We start from the raw sequence: 15,821 nt of genomic DNA on the forward strand, positions 1-15,821 counted from the left end.
CTGGGAGCAATTCCCAGGCTGATCCCAGCCCCGAGCAGCCTGATCCCTGCTTGTTCTGGGAGCAATTCCCAGGCTGATCCCAGCCCCGAGCAGCCTGATCCCTGCTTGTTCTGGGAGCAATTCCCAGGCTGATCCCAGCCCCGAGCAGCCTGATCCCTGCTTGTTCTGGGAGCAATTCCCAGGCTGATCCCAGCCCCGAGCAGCCTGATCCCTGCTTGTTCTGGGAGCAATTCCCAGGCTGATCCCAGCCCCGAGCAGCCTGATCCCTGCTTGTTCTGGGAGCAATTCCCAGGCTGATCCCAGCCCCGAGCAGCCTGATCCCTGCTTGTTCTGGGAGCAATTCCCAGGCTGATCCCAGCCCCGAGCAGCCTGATCCCTGCTTGTTCTGGGAGCAATTCCCAGGCTGATCCCAGCCCCGAGCAGCCTGATCCCTGCTTGTTCTGGGAGCAATTCCCAGGCTGATCCCAGCCCCGAGCAGCCTGATCCCTGCTTGTTCTGGGAGCAATTCCCAGCCTGATCCCAGCCTGGAGAATCCCTGATCCCTGCTCCTCCTGGGAGCATTTCCCAGCCTGATCCCAGCCTGGAGAATCCCTGATCCCAGCTCATTCTGGGAGCAATTCCCAGATTAATGCCAGCCTGATCCCAGCCTGGAGAATCTTTGATCCCTGCTCATTCTGGGACCAAATTCCCAGATTAATCCCAGCCCAGAGCATCCCTGATCCCTGCACATTCTGGGACCAAATTTCCAGTCTGATCCCAGCCTGGAGAATCCCTGATCCCTGCTTGTTCTGGGAGCAATTCCCAGCCTGATCCCACCCTGATCCCAGCCTGGATTTTCCTTTGGGCATCTCCATCCCCAACTTCTAGCAAGACCCTTTTCTTGGGGAATTTTGCTGAGATTTCCCTGCACCCTGCTTTTCTCCACCTTTTAGTGACAGCAATCTATGGAATGAATCCCTTGAGGGGCTCCAGAGGTGAATCCACAGGGTTAATCTGGGATGTCGGGATTAACAACCCCACATCCTCCCGCGTGGAGCATCTCCCGCCACACCCAAACTCCCGAATTTGGGGGAATCTCGGAGCCTTTTCATCCCCCTGGAACTCCGGGAAGGCGGCGGCGGGATCGTCACCGTCCCTTTAAATCCCAGGGCTGGAATCGGGAGCGAAACCTCTCCAGGGAAAAGGGGTAAAAATAACTCCGTGTCCGCGGCCGCGGGAGCAGCCGGGCTCTGTCAAGGGCAGGGGCGAGCGCTCGTTAAAAATAGGAATAATTAATTATTCCAGCGGGGACAGGGCGCTTAATGAGGGCTTGGGCTGGAAGATTCCCAGCGTGGAGCGACGGCATCCAGGCCCCTGGAAGATCTTGGGAAGATCCTGGGAAGATCCAGGGCGGGATGGGAGCGCTGGGTGTCCCTGCGGGCACGGGGGTGCTGGGAGGAGGAGGAGGAGGAGGAGGAAGGAGCTGCTCCGTGCCAGGGAAACAACACCGGGATCATAATTCCAGCCCTGCCAGCCGAGCTGACCCCGGTGACGGAGCCGTTGTGTCCCGCAGCCGCGGGCAGCGTTTCTGTTTAATTCCCGTTTTTAATTAAAACGGGAATTTTTGAGGGTCCGGCTGGGGAGGGGCTGCCCGGGGCACTCCCCCGTGCCCTCCCGCGGGATGTGCCCGGTGCTCCGGGACTCTGGAATGCCAGGGCCTGCTGCTTCCCAGCCGGGGCTGCTCCAGCTGAAGAAAAACGGGGGGGAAAAAAAGGGTTTGGGAAGGGCAGAATGTGGGGCTGTGGAGAGGACAGGGCAGATCCAGGGGTGGGAAGGGGCAGATCCGCGATGGGGCAGATCCATGGGGTGGGATGGGGAAAATCCATAGGGTGGGATGGGGCAGATCCAGGGGTGGGATGGGGAAGATCCACAATGGGGCAGATCCAGGGGTGGGATGGGGCAGCTCCAGCTCCCTCCTGCCCCTCAGCCCGGATTCAGGCCGGGAAAACCTCCACCCGCCGGGGTTGTGGCCCCGTGGAATAAACACTGGAGGGACAATGGCGAGAGGAGCCGCTGAGCACAACCCTGAGAAATATCAGGGCATTGAAGGAGCAGAAGCTTCGAGATGGAGCCTTTTCCTTGGATCTCCTCAGCTCCCAACCCTTCCAGGGGGATCCCAGGGGAGCCTGAAGGAGCTGATGTTTTGCCCCGCTGAGCAAGGGGGGAACTCATCACACCAAATTCCCGAGGTGTGGAGCTCCAAAACCGCCGATCCCAGATTTCCTGAGCCCCGGGGAGGAAGGGAGAGGCCGATCCGGGAGCAGCTCCCGATCCTGCTGACCCAGCCGGGAGATGATTCACGGCCCCGGCGCTGCCACGCGTTTATGCAGAAGAAAGCAATAATGGAGATGAAGCAAAGCCATCGTCTCCGCGGGATTTATGGAGTGCAGCCGCAGCTCCCGACCTTCCGGGCTCTGCCCCACACCCGCAGGGCTCAGCTCCCGCTCCCCTCCAGCGCCGGGAAGATGTAACCTGGGGAAAATGGGAGCTGAGATCCTGAGCGCCCGTTGTTTTGGGATGAGGAGAGCCCGGGAGGGGAGCGGGGTGAGCAGCTCAGGGAATGCTGATCCCATTGGAAATGGAGCAGCCTGGCAGGGCGGGAAGGCCCAGAGAAGGGAGCAGAGTGAGCAGCTCAGGGAATGCTGATCCTGCTGGAGCCAGGGCCAGGATGGAGCAGCCTGAAAGGGAACGAAAGCCCAGAGAAGGGAGCAGAGTGAGCAGCTCAGCTCATGGAATGCTGATCCCATTGGAACCAGGCTGGGATGGAGCAGCCTGGCAGGGAGGGAGGGGTCAGGGAGGGGAGCAAGGGGAGCAGCTCAGGGAATTCTGATCCTGTTGGAAGTGGAGGAGCCGGGCAGGGCAGCAGTGCCCAGGGAGAGGAGTGGGGTGAGCAGCTCAGGGAATGCTGATCCCATTGGAACTGGGATGGAGCAGCCTGGCAGGGCAGGAAGGGCAGCACTGGGTTTATCCTGGTGGAGCTGCTGGGGAGTGTCGGGATGAGCCTGTGCATCAGCACCCGCAGTAATCGAGTTACAAACTCCATCACTGACTCACAGCTCCACTTTTCCATCATTCCAGGCTCATGGACACCCCAGACTCCCATCTGTTTCCAATTAGCCCGGCTCTCCTGGCCCCTTGCCGACGTGATTTGTGTGCTCATCATCCTCACCCCGTGCCCTGGGCACACAGCCCCAGGAGAAAACAGGGAATATTATCATGGAATCTCAGCATGGACCTGAAATCCCATGGGCAGGGACCCCTCCCTCGGGCAGGGACCCTCCCTCCATCCCAGGCTGCTCCAGGCCCTGCCCAGCCTGGCCTGGGGTGCTGCTGTGCCCAAGGTTTGGGTACCCCATGGATGGAGCCCCTCGAGCTCTGTGGGGATGAGGAGAGCCTGGAATGGGATCTGGAATGGGACCTGCTCCTGCAGGAACCAGCAGAGCTGTCCCTGCTGCCCTGATATTCCCATCCCCACTGCTTTTCCCCTTCCAGGCCTGTTCCCGAGGGGCTGATTCCCATTTTTCCCGGAGAGTGCAGTGCTCCTCATTACACTTTAACCTTTATCCCATTATTGCAGCCCTCAGCCCTTTCCTGTCCCCAAAGCCCCATCAGCGCCAGGCCTGGCCCCTCTTCCTGCCCCGGTAAGAGCCCCCCTGACCCCCCTCTCCGGGGCTCCTCCCTCTCTTCCTCCTGGATTATCGATCCCAAATCCCCCTCGAGGGGCTCTGCTCTGTTATGGCTCCATTTTCCCCGCTGCTGTCATCCCAGCAATCCCACAGCATTCCCCCTCCCCCTGCATCCAGCAGGAGCACGAAGGGCCGGGATTGGGAGTTCCAGGATTTCATGAGCAAAGATCAAAGCAGGAGAGGAGATGGCTTCAAACAAACCCTCCCGGGCAGGTGGCAAACGCCATTTCACCCGTGCTGGGAGCGCTTTCCTTGGGAAAAATGGGGGGAAAATTGCCCAAACACACCATGCCACAACCCAGAAAAGTCCAAAATCAGCCTGAACCCCCCACGGGGCTTTTTCCCAAAGAAAGCGCTGGGATTTGGGATGAAAAGCTGCTCCCAGCTGAGAGCCACCAGCAGGGGTGGTAGGAATGACCCCGGGTGTCCCCTCAGGGACAGAATAAAGGCGTCCCCAGCCTGTCTGAGCCGTGCAAACGGCGAAGGACCAAGAAAAATGGGATCACTGAGGCCTTTTCCCACCCGAAGCGGGACCAGCGCGGGGCTCTCCGTCCCTCAGGATGCTCAGCCTCCCTCTGCCGCCGGAGTTTGTTTGTTCGGGCAAACAAACAAACAAACAAATAAACAAACAGCTCGGCCAGCTCGGCCTGCCCCATCCCCTAGGAGAGAGGAATGCGTGCAAATCAATTCCGGAGCGGCAGCGGCCCCCGCGGCCCGGGAAGAGCTGCTGGAATTACGGAGGGAGCCGGGCGGCTGCATCCGCACCCCCTGCGCGGCCCCGGCTCCGGCCGGCGGGGCGGGGATGCGGGGAGGGGCTGCGGGATCCAGGAGTGGGGGAAAAACAGCCGGGAATGGGGTTTGGAGCAGAATTAGGGTGTTCACACCACAGCGAGGGGATGTGGGATGGAGGAATGGGGGAAAACGAGCCGGGAATGGGGTTTGGAGCAGGGTTAGGGTGTTCACACCACAGCGAGGGGATGCGGGATCGAGGAATGGGGAGAAACGAGCCGGGAATGGGGTTTGGAGCAGGTCCAGGAGTGGGGGAAAAGCAGCCGGGAATGGGGTTTGGAGCAGGGTTAGGGTGTTCACACTACAGGGAGGGGATGTGGGATGGAGGAATGGGGGGAAACGAGCCGGGAATGGGGTTTGGAGAAAGATTGGGTGTTCACACCACAGCGAGGGGATGTGGGATGGAGGAATGGGGGAAAACCAGCCGTGAATGGGGTTTGGAGGAGGATTAGGGTGCTCACACCGGAGGGATATGGTCTGGAGGGGGATTAGGGTGTTCACACCGCGGACAGGGGCTGCAGGATCGAGGAATGGGGGAAAACGAGCCGGGAATGGGGTTTGGAGAAGGATTAGGGTGTTCACACCGTGGACAGGGGATTGGGAGGAATGGGGTGGCACTGGAGGTGGGGATGGGATTTGGAGCAGGATTAGGATGTTTACACAGTGGGGATGGGGTTTGGAGCAGGATAAGCATGCTCACACCGGGGAGAAGATGTGGGATTGAGGAATGGGGTGGCACTGAAGGTCGGGATGGGGTCTGGAGCAGGATAAACCTGTTCACACCACGGGGAGGGGATATGGGATCCAGGAATGTGGTGGCACGGGAGCCGGGGATGGGGTTTGGAGCAGGGTTAGGATGTTCACACCGCGGGGATGGGGTTTGGAGCAGGAGTAGGGGGTTCACACCGCGGGGATGGGGTCTGGGGCAGGATTAGGGTGTTCACACCGCGGGGCTGGGGTTTGGAGCAGGATTAGGGTGCTCACCCCGCGGGGATGGGGTCTGGAGCAGCATTAGGGTGTTCACACCGCGGGGCTGGGGTTTGGAGCAGGATTAGGGTGCTCACCCCGCGGGGATGGGGTCTGGAGCAGCATTAGGGTGTTCACACCGCGGGGCTGGGGTTTGGAGCAGGATTAGGGTGCTCACCCCGCGGGGATGGGGTCTGGAGCAGCATTAGGGTGTTCACACCGCGGGGCTGGGGTTTGGAGCAGGATTAGGGTGCTCACCCCGCGGGGATGGGGTCTGGAGCAGCATTAGGGTGTTCACACCGCGGGGCTGGGGTTTGGAGCAGGATTAGGGTGCTCACCCCGCGGGGATGGGGTCTGGAGCAGCATTAGGGTGTTCACACCGCGGGGCTGGGGTTTGGAGCAGGATTAGGGTGCTCACCCCGCGGGGATGGGGTCTGGAGCAGCATTAGGGTGTTCACACCGCGGGGCTGGGGTTTGGAGCAGGATTAGGGTGCTCACCCCGCGGGGATGGGGTCTGGAGCAGCATTAGGGTGTTCACACCGCGGGGCTGGGGTTTGGAGCAGGATTAGGGTGCTCACCCCGCGGGGATGGGGTCTGGAGCAGCATTAGGGTGTTCACACCGCGGGGCTGGGGTTTGGAGCAGGATTAGGGTGCTCACCCCGCGGGGATGGGGTCTGGAGCAGCATTAGGGTGTTCACACCGCGGGGCTGGGGTTTGGAGCAGGATTAGGGTGCTCACCCCGCGGGGATGGGGTCTGGAGCAGCATTAGGGTGTTCACACCGCGGGGATGGGGTCTGGAGCAGGATTAGGGTGCTCACACTACAGGAATGGGGTTTGGAGCAGGATTAGGGTGTTCACACCGCGGGGATGGGGTTTGGAGCAGGATTAGGGTGTCCACACCGCGGGGATGGGGTCTGGAGCAGGATTAGGGTGCTCACACCGCGGGGATGGGGTCTGGAGCAGCACAAACGTGTTCACACCGCGGACGGGCAGCGCCCTGCGCGCACACCCCGCTTTCCCCTCCACCCCCGCAGGCCGGAGCTGCTCCCGCAGGCCCCCGGCAGCGCCCGGGATGCAGCAGGGAAGATTAGGGCTGTTTCCTTTTCGCCGCCGAGGAGCGTAATCCTCCCTTTGAAAGGCGCATCCTGCGCTTGATGCTTCCTGACATTAATATTATCATCCCCGAGCAGCCGCAGAGCCCGGCTGTCGCCTGCGATTAGGGCACTGACACAGATCGGTGCAAGATTTCACAAGCGTCTCATTACGGCTGACTCGGGCTCGGCGCGGCTTATATAACTCATCTTGCATAAACCTGTCACCCGCAGGAGCTGCTCCGCCGCCGGCTGCTCGCCGCGGCTGCTTCGGGGGGTTTCGAGACCACCGAGCGCTCCCCCCGCCCCGCTGAGCGTCCGTGCGGGGAGGGTTTGGGGATTTGGGGCTGGGGGGGAGGGCGCGGGGGCTGTGCTGGGATGGGAGGGAGTTGGCGCAGGGTTGGGAGGGGTTAAAGGATCGCCGGAGCATCAGAGGGGTGAAAGGAGCCCCCCAAAATCCGCTGGAGAGTCAGACTGGTGCGAGGAGGATCTGTCAGGGGAATGTCACAGGTTTGGGGGGGTTAAAGGACCTTCAGAGCCTCGGAGGGGTTGAAGGAGCCCCCCAAAATCCGCTGGAGAGTCAGACTGGTTCCAGTGGGAGAGGAGGAAATGTCGCAGGGTTGGGAGGGGTTAAAAAACCTCCAGACCCCTGGGGGAGGGGGGGAGGGGTGAAAGGACACCCCCAAAATCCGGTTTGCTGTAGAGTCAGACTGGTTTCAGTGGTAGAGGAACATCTTCTAGGAGAATGTCACAGGTTGGGAGGGTTAAAGGATCTTCAGAACCTCGGAGGGGTGAAAGGAACCCCCCAAAATCCGCTGGAGAGTCAGCCTGGTTCCACTGGGAGAGGGGGAATTGTCACAGGTCTGGGAGGGGTTAAAGGACCTCCAGGCCTCTGGCAGGGGCGAAAGGAGCCCCCCAAAACCAGAGAGTCAGACTGGTTAGAGAAGGATCTGTCAGGGGAATGTGGCAGGGTTGGGGGGGTTAAAGGACCCCCAGACCCCTGTGGGTTGTGAAAGGAGCCCCCAAATCCCAGTTTTGGAGAGTCACTTGTTCCACTGCTGGAGGAGATCCTTCCAGGGAAACATCCCAGGTCTGGGAGGGGGGCGGGACCCCCGGAGCCCCCCAGGATCCCAGGAGAACCACGGACAGCAGCAGGTCCTGCAGGGAACCCCCTCCTGCTCCCAGAGACCGGGGCCGATCCTGCTCCTGGGGGCCTCGGGAGGCAGGGTGGGAATTCCAGCGGCTGGAGCCGGGCCAGGGCTCGGCGCGGGGCCCGGGGCTGCCGGGCCGAGCCGCGGCTCCGCTGATGGCTCCAGCCGCCGGGAGCTCTCCGGGAGCCGCCGCTGGAGCGGGAATTGCGGGAGAGCTCCGGCAGCGAGGCGGCTCCCGAGCTCTGCCCCGGGGCCTGGAGCCGCTGCCCCCGCGCGGATTCCTGGAGCTGTGGAATTCCGGGATGGGGACTGGGATGCTCCGCCAGGGCAACGGGGACCTCTGGAATTCTGTGATGAGATCTGGGATGCTCCAAGTGCAATGGGGACCTCTGGAATTCCATGATGGGAACCTCTGGAATTCTGTGATGGGCACCAGGTGCTCCCAGGCCAAGGAGGACCTCTGGAATTCCCTGATGGGCACCGGGATGCTCCCAGGCCAACAGAGACCTCTGGAATTCTGTGATGGGCACCAGGATGCTCGCAGGCCAACGAGGACCTCTGGAATTCTGTGATGGGGACTGGGATGCTCCCATTACAATGGGAATTCTGTGATGGGGACTGGGATTCTCCCAGGGCCCCAAAGATCTCTGGAATTCCATGATGGGGACCAGGATGTTCCCAATCCAAGGGATCCTGTGGCACCACTGACCTGTGCTGGGGTTTGGGATGCTCCCAATGCAAACCTGGCACAGGAACCTGTGGAATCCCAGGCTGGGGGCCAGGATGTTCCTGCTCCATCCCACGCTGGATGGGAACCTGTGGAATTGTTCCTGGTCCATCCCACGCTGGATGGGAACCTGTGGAATTGTTCCTGCTGCATCCCACCCCTCTGCAGAGCCCCCCCAGCCCCGGCAGCGCTGCCAATGTGACCCCGCTCCCCAAGGGCTCATCAGCGGCAGCAGCAGCGCCGGTGTCACCGCCCTGCAATTAATCAGAGGAGTCATTAGCGAGTGCAGACAAACCTCGGCAAACGCCTCTGCCGGCTCCTGCCAGGCCTGGGGGCTGACAGGCAACATTTGGGGTCTTTTCCCCCTAATTTCTCAACATTTGGGGTCTTTTCCCCCTCATTTCCCGACATTTCGGGTCTGAGCCTTCCCCCAGAGCTCCCAGCCCGCGTTCTGGGGGGGTTTGCTCATCTCGGGGGTGCTGAACGCCCCTGCTGAGGAGTTTTTTGGGGGTGCAAAGCCTTCCCCGGGATTTGTGCCTCCCCAACCCCTGTTTTTGTGGCAACATTTTGGGATCGGGCGCCCGGTGAACCAAACAAACCCGTGAAACCCGAGCTGCCGCCGGCGCTGTGGAATCGTTTCCACGCTACCTGAGCGAGAGGAGGGAATTCGTGCCAACCCCGCTCGTTCCCAGACACCCCGGAGCCGAGGATGCCAAAGGATGCTGGTGCTGGCCAGGACAGCCTAATTAAGGATAAATCATTAATGACGAGCCCTGCCTCGCTGCCAGGCTCCTGGCAGCGCTGGGGGGATGCGGCACCGGTTTGGCCGCGGGTGACAATCCCATGGATGCTCCATGGGGATCCCAGTGCTGCTGCCACCTGGATTCCCGCCCCACCCCTTCCTGTGTCCCCTTTGTCCCTCCTGTCGCTGTTGAACCGCCGCTGTGACATCTCCTCCCAACACCCAGCCCCAGCCTTATCATTACATGTAAATCACGGGGAATAATCGCTGGCGGGAGCAGCCAGGAGAGAAATCGGGATGGGAAAATGGAGAGCGAGAACAAAACCCGGACCATTAGCCCGGGGAAGGAGTGGCCGCTTTCCCCTCCTGGCTGCTGGCCGAGCTCGGCTCCCGCTCCTCTCCAGGGGGAGATCAGAGGGAGAAGAGGAAAGGAGGCGGCCCCGGTGGGGGTGCCTGCTCTTCCCGCTCCCTTTCAGATCCCAAATCCCCTTCTCCCCGCATCCACGGAGCCTCCAGCCCGGCCCCGGCTCAACCCCTTTAATCTGCTCCTGTCAGCTGCTGCCGAGCGGCGCCGAAACCCGAAATCCTCCTCCCTAAATCCGGCAGGATAATGCCAGGCAGGGAGGGAGATGCTATCAGCTCTGCCCGCTCCCTCTTCCCTCCTCATCCCTCTTGGCAGGCCCTGCCTCCTCCTCCTCCTCCTCCTCGGGAGCAGCCGAGAATCCTGCAGGATTTTGGGGTCTCTGTGCCCCCCGACTCTCCCCACGCAGCGCTGGGACCTCTCCGTGCCCCTCCCTGCCAGGCTGAGGGAGTGGAATCTGCAGGGCAAGAGCGGCCTTGGCATCAATGAGAGGCCAAAAAAGGATAATTTTGTCAAAGGGAGATAGGGAATTGCTGTCCCAGGTAATGGGAGCATGGTGTCTCCCATTAAAGTTGGGATATTCCCAATTAAAGTTGGGAATATTCATCCCAGAGCCAACGTTTATTGGGCTGTCAGAGTCAGTCTCCTTCCAGAGCTGCTCTCCAAGCACTTTGGGTCATGGATCCTTTTTAAAAAATTGGTTTGGGGCGGGTTTTGTTGTTCCCAGTTTCCCCTAAAAGATGAGAAATCTGGCAGTACAACTTGATCCTGTTCCATGGAATCTATTCCTGCTTAAATTATTATGGAAACCCAGAGGTTCCAGATGTGAGGCCGGGATCCTCCCTGGCTGAGTGATGGAAGAAGGCATTAAAAATAAAAAAAATCCACTGGGAGTGCTGGACAGCCTGGGAAGCTCTGGGAATGTGGGGTATCCCAAAAACCCAGGAGGGTCAAACTGTCCTGGCTGGGCCTGCTCCAGTGGGGTGCAGGAACTGCAGCTGCAGGATGCAGGAATTGCAGTTTTGGGGTGCTGGAATTGCAGTTTTGGGATGGTGGGATTGCAGTTTCAGGATGCAGGAATTGCTGGGTTTTTTCAGTATGCAGAAATTGCTGGTTTGGGATGCAGGAATTGCAGTTTCAGGATGCAGGAATTGCAGTTTCAGGATGCAAGAATTGCTGTTTTGGGATGCTGGAATTGCTGGTTTGGGATGCAGGAATTGCTGTTTTTTTCAGGATGCAGGAATTGCAGTTTTGGGAAGCAGGCAGAGCTCCCACCTGAGCCACCTGCCAGCCTCCGGATGCTCCAGCACTAAAACCCCCGTGGAGCAGGGCCTGCTGTCAGGAAAATTGTCACCCTGGTGGGTGACAGCAGCCGTTGTCACACACACGTTGTCTCCAGCCAGAGCTGGCTTCGCTCCAGTCCCAATTCCAGCGGTTTCGTCCGGATTTCCAGCACAGCAGGGAGGGAAGAGGGCTCCTCCAGGCCCCTCTGCCGGTGGGGTGGCAGTGCCACCTCCCCCGGGACAGCGGGGGTTGATGGCTGTCTCCTCTCTCTTCTCCATGCTGGGAAAAGGATTATTTTTATTTTTAACACCTCCTTCCAATGCTCCCAGCTTCCCTACCTGCCTGGAGGGGGATTTAAAGAGCTTCCAGCCCGATCCTGGGGTGTGCTTGGCATTCCTCCTGCCCTGCCCCCCTCAGCCCAGGTGGGGGCTCAGCTCTCAGCCTGCTCCATCCCATATTGATCCTCCCCTCTTCCCACCTGGATCTCAGTCCCAGGGATTTCCAGGCCGGCTGGGAGGTGGGAATGTGGTGTCAGGCTGAGCCTGACCCTACGAACATCCCTGGGGAGTGGAATCCATGGACTGGGGGGAAACAACCAGTGTGAAATTCCTCATTCCAAGCTGGATGGAATTCCCTGTGCCCAGGGACGGGGACGGGGTGCCAGGGCTGACCCCCCACCCGAAGGGGACCAGGACACAGGGGCAGAGGCTCAGTGAGCCCCCCTGTGCCTGGAATTCCGGCTCCCGGGAGCTGCCAGGCCAGGGCTGTTCCAGGATATTTTCCAGACCATTTGCATGGGCACCTCCAGGTCATTTCGATCACTTTAAGCCACTTATCTGCCCATTTTCCTGCCCATAATATTTCCCTAATTCGATTACTCCACAGCCTCCGCACGCTGCAGGGAAATCAGCCGGAGACGTCACCCGGAGCGAGCGGCTGCAGCCACCTCCAGCGGCTCCGCGGGGGCTCTGCCCTGCTGGGGACACTGGGGACACTGGGGACACCTGGGACACCAGGAACACTGGGGACACTGGGGACACCGGGGCCACAAGGGACACTGGGGACACCAGGGACACCAGGGACACTGGAGACACCGGGGACACTGGGGAGACCGGGGACACTGAGGACACTGGGGACACCAGGGACACCGGGGACACCTGGGACACTGGGGACACTGGGGATGCCAGGAACACTGGGGACACTGGGGACACCAGGGACACCGGGGACACTGCAGACACTGGGGACACTGGGGACACTGGGGAGACTGGGGAGACCGGGGACACCAGGGACACTGGGGATATTGGGGACACTGCGGACACCAGGGACATTGGGGAGACCAGGGAGACTGGGGACACCGGGGACACTGGGGACACCAGGGACACCAGGGACATCGGGGGCACTGGGGACACCCCAGGGCCTGTCCCAAGGAGCCTCCAGGGAGTGCCAGCCCCAGCCAGGGGTGCAGCCACGCCCAGCTGGCTCCAATTTGTCCATTCCAGGAAAAACGGCAGGGTTTGGGATTGAAGTGCCAACGTGAATCCCGAACAGGGATTGAAGGGGAGGGGATCCCAGTTTGGGGTGGGAGGGGTGGATGGAGAGATGGGAGGGAGGAAGGAGGGAAGGAGGGATGATCTTTCCCAACCTGAAGAATTCCCCGATCCCATGAGAACAGAGACTGGAGACTCTGGCCCTGCCCATCCCAAGCCCCTGGACACTGCTCAGAGCTGCAGGATCCAAATCCATTCCAGGCTCATTCCAGCGGCTCCAGGGGCAGCCCTGCAGGGCAATCAACGCCAGGGCGCTAATGAGAGGCCCTGAGTTAATTGGCAGGAGCCGCTGCCTAAATGAAGATTCCGTATGCGCAGGAGGAGCCGGGATCGGCCTGGATTCGGAGCCGGGCACATCCAATTTGTGCCTGCAGCGGCCTCGGGAAGCTCAATTAAGCTGCTCTGGCTTTTTTAATCAATCCCACCCCGCTCCCCCCGGGCTGCTGAGGGGTGAGGGCAGCAGGGCCATGCCTGGATTCCAGTTCCAGTGGAATTGCCATCCTGGGATCCACAAGCAGCAGGGAATTTGCTTCCCTTATTTGTATTTTGTTATTTTTTTTTTACTTATAAATCAACCCCCGAGTTTTCCTTTGGAAAGTGGTTCCTGAAAAAGACAGGTTGGACTTTTGGGTGGTGCTTGAAATGCCATTCCCAAGGGAGACTGCTTTGAGCTGCAGGATCTGCTTTTTCCAGAGGGTTTGGATTGTTTGGAATATTCTCACTGCACCCTCTTGCCCTCCTGGAATGTTCCTCGGGACATTGGCAGGAAAATGTGATTTTCCCACCCACGACCTTGGGGATGTGGAGCCTTTGCTCTGTGGAAAGGGAGGAATTTTCCAAGGTTTCTCCAGCAGGGATTCCCTGCCCGGTGCCTCAGCTGGAGACGGGAATGGGGCAGAATTTGGGATGGGGGTGAGGGGTGGATGGATTCCTTGAGCTCTTGGAGCATCCCTGTGCCCAACACAGCTCTCCATTTTCCCCATGGATTCTTTTCCCTTGGGAACGGCCTAAGGGGCAGGAAAACCACCCCGAGGCACGGGAATTTCCTCCCTGAGGAAGAGGATGGAGCAGCCCCACGCCGTGCCCGCGCTGGGATGGGATCAGCCTCGTTAAATCCCCTTTCCCCCCTAACCCCGCCCGTGCTGGCCCTGCTTTAATTGAGGACGGGGTCGTGCGGGGCTGGCGGAGCTGCTGAGCCCCCCCAGCTCCCTCCTGACTCCCAGCACCAAAATATCCCTAATTAAACTGGAAAAGGAAAGCGGCAAATCCCAGCGGGAGAGCCCAGACCCCGTCCCTGCCCAGCGCATCCCCCCGGGGCTCCGCCCGTGTTCCCGAGGGATTCCCATCCCCAGAGCCGCTCCAGGCCCCGGGAAGGGTTTTCCATGAGGATCACGGAGCTGCCAGGGGAGGGAAAGCGGCCGCGAGAGGCTCGGCCGGGCTGGAGGAGCCCGGAGCGCCAGGTAGGGAGCGGATCCCGGCAGGGCCGCTCCCGCAGCTATAAATATCCCTGCTGACACAGCAGGCAGGGCTGCAGGGATGAGACAAGCCAGGGATCCAAAGGGATTTGGGGATCTTGCCAAGGCCCCCGGGGCCGAGCGGTGCCGGGGGAGCCAGGAGAGGCTGTGGCATTCCCTGAGTGGCATTCCCTGAGTGGCATTCCCTGAGTGGCACCTCCCGAGTGGCACCTCCCGCGATGTTTTCCCAGGATCTGTCCCCTGCACGTCCGCGATGTCTCACCTCGGACTGGCACCTCCCCCTGAGCCATTCCCGAGGCAGGGATGCCATCCCAGCTCCATTCCCGAGGCAGGGATGCCAACCCAGCTCCATTCCCGAGGCAGGGATGCCATCCCAGCTCCATTCCCGAGGCAGGGATGCCATCCCAGCTCCCCCTGAGCCATTCCCAAGGCAGGGATGCCATCCCAGCTCCCCCTGAGCCATTCCCAAGGCAGGGATGCCATCCCAGCCCCTGCCTGAGCCATTCCCGAGGCAGGAATGCCATCCCAGCTGCCCCTGAGCCATTCCCGAGGCAGGGATGCCATCCCAGCTCCCTCCCGAGCCATTCCCGAGGCAGGGATGCCATCCCAGCTCCCCCAGAGCCATTCCCGAGGCAGGGATGCCATCCCAGCTCCCCCAGAGCCATTCCCGAGGCAGGGATGCCATCCCAGCTCCTGTCCGAGCATTCCCGAGGCAGGGATGCCATCCCAGCTCCCCCTGAGCCATTCCCGAGGCAGGGATGCCATCCCAGCTCCCCCTGAGCCATTCCCGAGGCAGGGATGCCATCCCACTCCATTCCCGAGGCAGGGATGCCATCCCAGCTCCCGCCCATCCCCGTTTTCCAAAGCCGCGGGGTTTTCCTCGCTCCCTGCCCAGCCCCGCGGGTGTGGCTGTGCCAGGGGGGAGGTGGGAGGCTGCCAGACGCTGCTGGGAAGCCGCATCCGCGGAAATCGTGGAATGGTTTAGCTTCGAAGGGGTTTGAGGGATCCCATTGCGCCCTCTGCCATGGGCAGGGACACCTCACACCATCCCAGGAGGGTCCGACCTGGCCTTGGGCACTTCCAGGGATGGGGCAGCCACAGTTTTTCTGGGTATTCCATCCCACCACCCTCACAGGGAAGGATTTCTAACACGGAATTCCCATTTTTCATGGGATGGGGACCCTCTCCCGGCACCCCAGGGAATGAGGAGACATCCACCCCGGGTCTCCTCTGCTGATACACAGGAATTCAATGTTTTTCCAGACGTTTCCCAGTCCTGCAGCTCCACTGGAGCCGTGGAGGCTCGGGAAGCATCAGCCAAGGACGCCACGTCCAGGCCAGCGCTCCTGCAATTACTCACTTAACATCCCGGGAGTGCCTGGAAATCTCATTCCCGGGAATGGGGGGCGGGAGCGGCCGCCCGGCCCGGCCCCAGCTTTTAGCCAAACTCGATTTGCTGCATTCCCGGCCGGGTGAGTGCGTGAGAGGGAGCCGGCCCCGCTGCCCGGCTGCTCCCGCCTCATTCCCGAGCCTCTGCAAGCGCCTGTTCTCCCTGCCCTGTGTGTCCTCCCTGTGTGTCCTCCTGTGTGTCCCTCCTGTGCCCTCATCCGATGGGAGCTGTCCCTCATCCAACGGGAACAATTCCCTGTGCCCTTCATTCAACGGGAACAATTCCCTTTGTCACCATCCCTGTGCCCTCATCCAGTGGGGCAATTCCCTGTGCCCTTCATCCGATGGGAACAATTCTCTGTGCCCTCATCCAACAGGAACAATTCCCTGTTCCCTCATCCAATGGGAACAATTCCCTTTATTCCCATCCCTGTGCTCTCATCCAACAGGAACAATTCCCTGAGCCCTTCATCCCTGTGCCCTCATCCGATGGTCCCTTTGTCACCATCCTTTCATCCCTGTGCCTTCATCTGATGGGAACAATTCCCTGTTCCCTCATCCAATGGGAACAATT

This window comes from Onychostruthus taczanowskii, unplaced genomic scaffold, assembly GCF_017590055.1.
Source record: "Onychostruthus taczanowskii isolate IOZ18803 unplaced genomic scaffold, ASM1759005v1 scaffold84, whole genome shotgun sequence".
Lineage (NCBI taxonomy): Eukaryota > Metazoa > Chordata > Aves > Passeriformes > Passeridae > Onychostruthus > Onychostruthus taczanowskii.